We start from the raw sequence: 6,098 nt of genomic DNA on the forward strand, positions 1-6,098 counted from the left end.
GGGACTGTAAACTAGTTCAACCATTGTGGAAGACAGTGTGGTGGTTCCTCAAGGATCTAGAACTAGAAATACCATTTGACCCAGCCACCCCATTACTGGGTATATACCCAAAAGATTATAAATCATGCTGCTATAAACACACATGCACACATATGTTCATTGCAGCACTATTACAATAGCAAAGACTTGCAACCAACCCAAATGTCCATCAATGATAGACTAGATTAAGAAAATGTGGCACATACACATCATGGAATACTATGCAGCCATAAAAAATGATGAGTTCATGTCACTTGTAGGGAAATGGATGAAACTGGAAACCATCATTCTGACCAAACTATCTCAAGAACAGAAAACCAAACACTGCATTTTCTCACTCATAGGTGGGAATTGAACAATGAGAACACTTGGACAAAGGGTGGGGAACATCACACACTGGAGCCTGTCATGGTGTGAGGGGAGAGGGGAGGGATAGCATTAGGAGATATATCTAATGCAAATGACGAGTTAATGGGTGTAGCACACCAACATGGCACATGTATACATATATAACAAACCTGCATGTTGTGCACATGTACCCTAGAACTTAAGGTATTTTAAAAAAAAAAGATTTGTTTCAAGATTTAAAGCCCCTTTTAGCAGTTCTTGTAGTGGTGCCTTGTTAGTCTTGAATTCTCTAAACATTATTTTGTCTGAAAGAGACTGTATCTTTCTTTCATATACAAAGCTTAGTTTCACTAATACAAAATCCTTGCCTGATAATTGTTTTGTTTGGGGAGCTTGAATATAGGGCTCCAATCCCTTCTAGCTTGTAGGGTTTCTGTTGAAAAATCTGCTATTAATCTGATAATTTTCCTTTATAGATTACTTGGTGCTTTTGTCTCACAGCTGTTAAGAGTCTTTCCTTTGTCTTAACTTCAGATAACCTGATGACAATGCGCCTAGGCAATGATCTTTTGGCGATGAATTTCTCAGGTGTTCTTTCTGCTTCTTGTATTTGGATGCCTAGGTCTCTAGCAAGGCCAGGGAAGTTTTCCTTGATAATTTCCCCAAGTATGTTTTCCAAACTTTAAAATTTCTCTTCTTCCTCAGGAACACCGATTATTCTTAGGTTTGGTTGTTTGACATAATTTCAGATTCCTTGGAGGTTTTGTTCATATTTTCTTACTCTTTTTTCTTCATCTTTGTTGGATTGGGTTAATTTGAAGACCTTGCCTTCAAGCTCTGAATTTTTTTCTTCCACTTCTTCAGTTCTATTGCTAAGACTTTCCAGAGCATTTTGCATTTCTATAAGTGTGTCCATTGTTTCCTGAAGTTTTGACTTTTTTAAATGCTATCTATGTCTTTGAATATTTCTCCCTTCACTTTTTTTTTTTTTTTTTTTTTTTTGAGACAGAGTCTCACTCTGTTACCCAGGATGGAGTGCAGTGGTGTGATCTTGGCTCACTGCAACCTCTGATTCCTGGGTTAAAGTGATTCTTATGCCTCAGCCTCCTGAGTAGCTGGGATTAGATGTGTGCCACCATGGCTGGCTAATTTTTGTATTTTTAGTAGAGATGGAGTTTCACCATGTTGGCCAGGCTGGTCTCGAACTCCCAACCTCAGGTGATCTGTCTGCCTTGGCTTCCCACAATGATGGGATTACAGGCATGAGCCACCACGCTCCTCCTTTCTTTTACTTTTTGTATATATATAAAATATATATATATATATTTTGCATTTCTTTACGTTGGGCTTTGCCTTTCTCCAGTGCCTCCCTGATTAGCTTAATAACTAACCTTCTTAATTAATTTTCAGGTAAATCAGGGTTTTCTTCTTGGTTTGGGTGCATTGCTGGTGAACTACTTTGATCTTTTGGACGTACTAAAGAAACTTGCTTCGTCATATTATCAGAGTTGGTTTCTGGTTCTTTCTCATTTGGGAAGGCTCTGCTGGAGGGAAGGTCTAGGGCTGAAGGCTGTTGTTCAGATTCTTTTGTCCCATGGGGTTTTCCCTTAATGTAGTACTCTCCCCCTTTTCCTATGGATGTGGCTTCCTGAGAGCTGAGTTGTAGTGATTGTTATCTCTCTTCTGGATCTAGCCTCCCAGCAAGTCTGTCAGGCTCCAGGCTGGTACTAGGAGATGTCTGAACAGAGTCTTGTGATGTGAACCATCTATGGGTCTCTCATCATGGATACCAGCACCTGTTCCAGTGGAGGTGGCAAGGGGATGAAATGGACTCTGTGAGGGTTCTTAGCTTTGTTGGTTTAATGCACTATTTTTGTGCTGGTTGGCCTCCTGTCAGGAGGTGGTGATTTCCAGAAAGCATCAGCTGTAGTAGTATGGGGAGGAACAGGAGGTGGGCAGGGCCCTACAGCTCCCAAGAGTATATGCCCTTTGTCTTCAGTTACCAGGGTGGGTAGGGGAAGACCACTGGGTATAGGCAGGGCAAGGTGTGTCTGAGCTCAGACTCTTTTTAGTTAAGTCTTGCTGTGGCTGCTGTGGGGGATGGGGATGAGATTCCCAGGTCAATGGAGTTATGATCCTTGGAGGATTATGACTCTTTACTGTGTCATGCAGGTTGTCAGGGAAGTGGGGGAAAGCTGGCAGTCACAAGCCTCATCCAGTTCCCATGCAATCCGAAGAGCCAGTCTTACTCCCACAGACCCCACCCCCAACAACACTAAGTCTGTTACCAGGCAGTGGGCAAGCAGGGCTTAGAACTTGAACCAGGCTACCCATCTCCCAGCTGTGAAAGCAAATATGGCTTTCCTCCTTCTCCTGCCCATGGAGTCTGCACACTAGATTCATGGTCTGCCCTGAGTTCTGGCCAGGAGGCTTCTTGATCAGTTCAAATTGTTACACAGTTCAGCTGGAGATTTCCTTCTCCCTGTGGCCTTTTCCCAGTGCCTCTGGCCACCTTCCAGAAGGACCCCTGTGAGGCCAGGCAAAAACGGCTTGCTAGGAGACTCAGTGAGTTCCCAGGGCTTTTCCCTCTGCATCCTTTACCCCTGTATTTCACTCGGCTCTCCAGATTGTCTCAGCTCCAGGTAAGGTCAAAATCCTCTCCCATAATCTAGGCCTTCAGTTTCACCAGTGGGAGTGTGTGTTCGGGGGTGGACGATCTTCCTTTCCCACTCTCAATTTGGGCACTCACAGTATTTAGGGTATCTCTCAGGTCCTGCAGGAGCAATCCACTTCCTTCAGGGGATCTGTGGGTCCTCTCAGGTTTCCTGATTTATTTCTGCAGTCGTTCTGGAGCAAAAATTCATGATGCAAGCCTCCACACACTGCTCTGTCCGTCTGAGTCAGAGCTGCGATCTCCCATTCCATATTTTTGCAATTGCAAATTGTGCTGCTATAAACATGCATGTGCAAGTGTCCTTCTCATATAACGATTTTTACTTTGGGTAGGTACCCAGTAGTGGGATTGCTGGATTGAATGGTAGTTCTCCTTTTAGTTCTTTAGGAAATCTCCATACTGTTTTCCATAGTGACTGTACTAATTTACATTTCCATTAGCAGTGTAAAAGTGTTCTCTTTTACCACATCCATGCCAACATGTATTTTTATTTTTAAGTTATGGCCATTCTTACAGGAATAAGGTAGCATCTCATTGTGGTTTAAATTTGCATTTCCCTGATGATGACGTTGAACATGTTTTCATATGTTTGTTGGCCACTTATATGTCTTCTTTTGAGGATTTTCTATTCATATCTTCTTTGCCTACTTTTTGATAGGACTTTTTTTTTTTTCTGATTTCTTTGTGTTCATTGTACACTCTTGTCAGAATCACAGTTTGCAAATATTTTCTCCCACTCTGTGGCTTGTCTTTTTGCTCTGCTGATTGTTTCTTTTGCTGTCAAGATGTTTTTGGTTTAATTAGGTCCTATTTATTTATTTTTGCTTTTATTGCATTTGTTTTTAGGTTTTTGGTCATGAATTTTTTGCCTAAGCCATTCTCTAGAAAAGTTTTTCTGATACTATCTTCTAGAATTTTTATGGTTTCAGGTCTTAAAGTCCTTGATTCATCTTGAGTTGATTTTAGTATAAGGTGAGATGAAGACACAGTTTTATTCTTCTACATGTGGCAATTATTTGTTGAAAAGGGTGTCCTTTCCCCATTTTATGTTTTTGTATGCTTTGTCAAAGATCAGTTAGTTGCAAATATTTGGCTTTATTTAAAATTCTCTTTGCTTAGTACTTCTTTGACTATGCAGGCTCTTTTTTTGTTCCATATGAATTTTTGGATTTTTTTTCTAGTTCACGAAGAATGATGATGGTATTTTAATGGGAATTGCTTTGAAGCTGTAGATTGCTTTTGGCAGTATGATCATTTTCACAATATTGATTCTACCAATCTATGAGCATGGGATGTGTTTCCATTTGTTTGTGTCATCTGTGATTTCTTTCAGCAGTGTTTGTAGTTTTCCTGTTAGAGATCTTTCACCTCCTTGGTTAAGTATAAGGTTTTTTGTTCGTAAAAGGGATTGAGTTGTTGACTTGATTCTCAGCTTGGTTGCTGTTGGTGCATAGCAGTGCTACTGATTTGTGCACATTGATTTTGTGTCCTGAAACTTTGCTGAATTTATTTATCAGATCTAAGAGCTTTTTGAGTGAGTCATTAGGGTTTTCTAGGTATATGATCATATCGTTGGTGAACAGCAACATTTTGACTTCCTGTTTTCCAATTTGGATGCCCTTTATTTATTTTCTTGTCTGATATCTCTGGCTAAGACTTCCAGTACTATTCTAAATAGAAGTGGTGAAAGTAATCATCCTTGTCTTGTTCTCAGGGGGGAATGCTTTCAACATTTTTCCATTCAGTACAATGTTGGTTGTGGGTTTGTCATAGATGGCTTTTATTATCTTGAGGTATATCCCTTCTATGTCAATTTTGCTGAGAGTTTTTTCATGATAAAGTGATGCTGGATTTTGTCAAATGCTTTTTCTGCATCTACAGAGTGATCATATGATTTTTGTTTTTAATTCTGTTTATGCGGTGTTTCACATTGATTGACTTGCATATGTTAAACCATCCCTGCTTCCCTGGTATGAAACCCACTTGATCATAATGTATTTTTTTTATATGTTTTTAGATTCAGTTAGCTAGTATTTTGTTGAGGATTTTTGCATCTATGTTCATCAATAATATTGGTCTGTAATTTTCTTTTTTTATTATGTCCTTTCCTGGTTTTAGTATTAGGGTAATACTGGCTTCATAGAATGATTTAGGAAGGATTACCTCTTTATCTTTTGGAATAGTTTTAGTAGGATTGGTACCAATTCTTTAAATGTCTTATAGAACTCAGCTGTGCATCTATCTGGTCTTGGATTTTTTTTTTTTGGCAATATTTTTATTGCTGCTTCAATCTTACTATTTGTTATTGGTCTATTCAGAGTTTCTATTTCTTCTTGATTTAATCCAGGAGGGTTGTATATTTCCAGAAATTTATCCATCTCATCAAGGTTATCTAGTTTGTGCATTTAAAGGAGTTCATAGTAGCTTTGAATAATCTTTTGTATTTCTGTGGTATCAGTTGTAATAACTGATAACATCAACAACAAAATAAGGCAAACATATATCATAGAACATTAGAGTCCTGTTATCAATGTCTACAATGAATAAAGGTATTAGTTGGGATGGCCATATTATATGGATTTACTGATGTCTTGCAATCATTTTTGTCTGCAATTGTTTCTCTCTTCTAAATGTATACCTACCTAATGCCATCAAATCTTCAAGGTCTAAATTACATGCTATCTTTTCTATAGCAGTTTTCATAACCATTAATCTTAAATGATCACATTCTTTTATAATGTTCTAACACTAGCATCTGGTAGAGAGTGTCAGAAGTGAAATGAATTATGCGAACTGAGAGTGGACACTGCGGATATCTCCCCAGACATATTGGTGACCGGAAGTGTTCTGTGTCATGTTGAGTGTTTACTGTAAGAGAAAAAAACTTTTTTATTTTTTTGACATAATGAACCAAGATTCAGTAGCAACAAAAGAAATTTGGAGTAAGAATAGAGCAGCATGGTTTAAAGAGTTTTTATAACTCTTTAAATATTGGAACTATAATGTAGCGATCTCAAATGGTACATTGAGATTTTTT

The sequence above is a fragment of the Colobus angolensis genome, unplaced genomic scaffold, assembly GCF_000951035.1.
Source record: "Colobus angolensis palliatus isolate OR3802 unplaced genomic scaffold, Cang.pa_1.0 Scaffold16, whole genome shotgun sequence".
Taxonomy (NCBI): Eukaryota; Metazoa; Chordata; class Mammalia; order Primates; family Cercopithecidae; genus Colobus; species Colobus angolensis.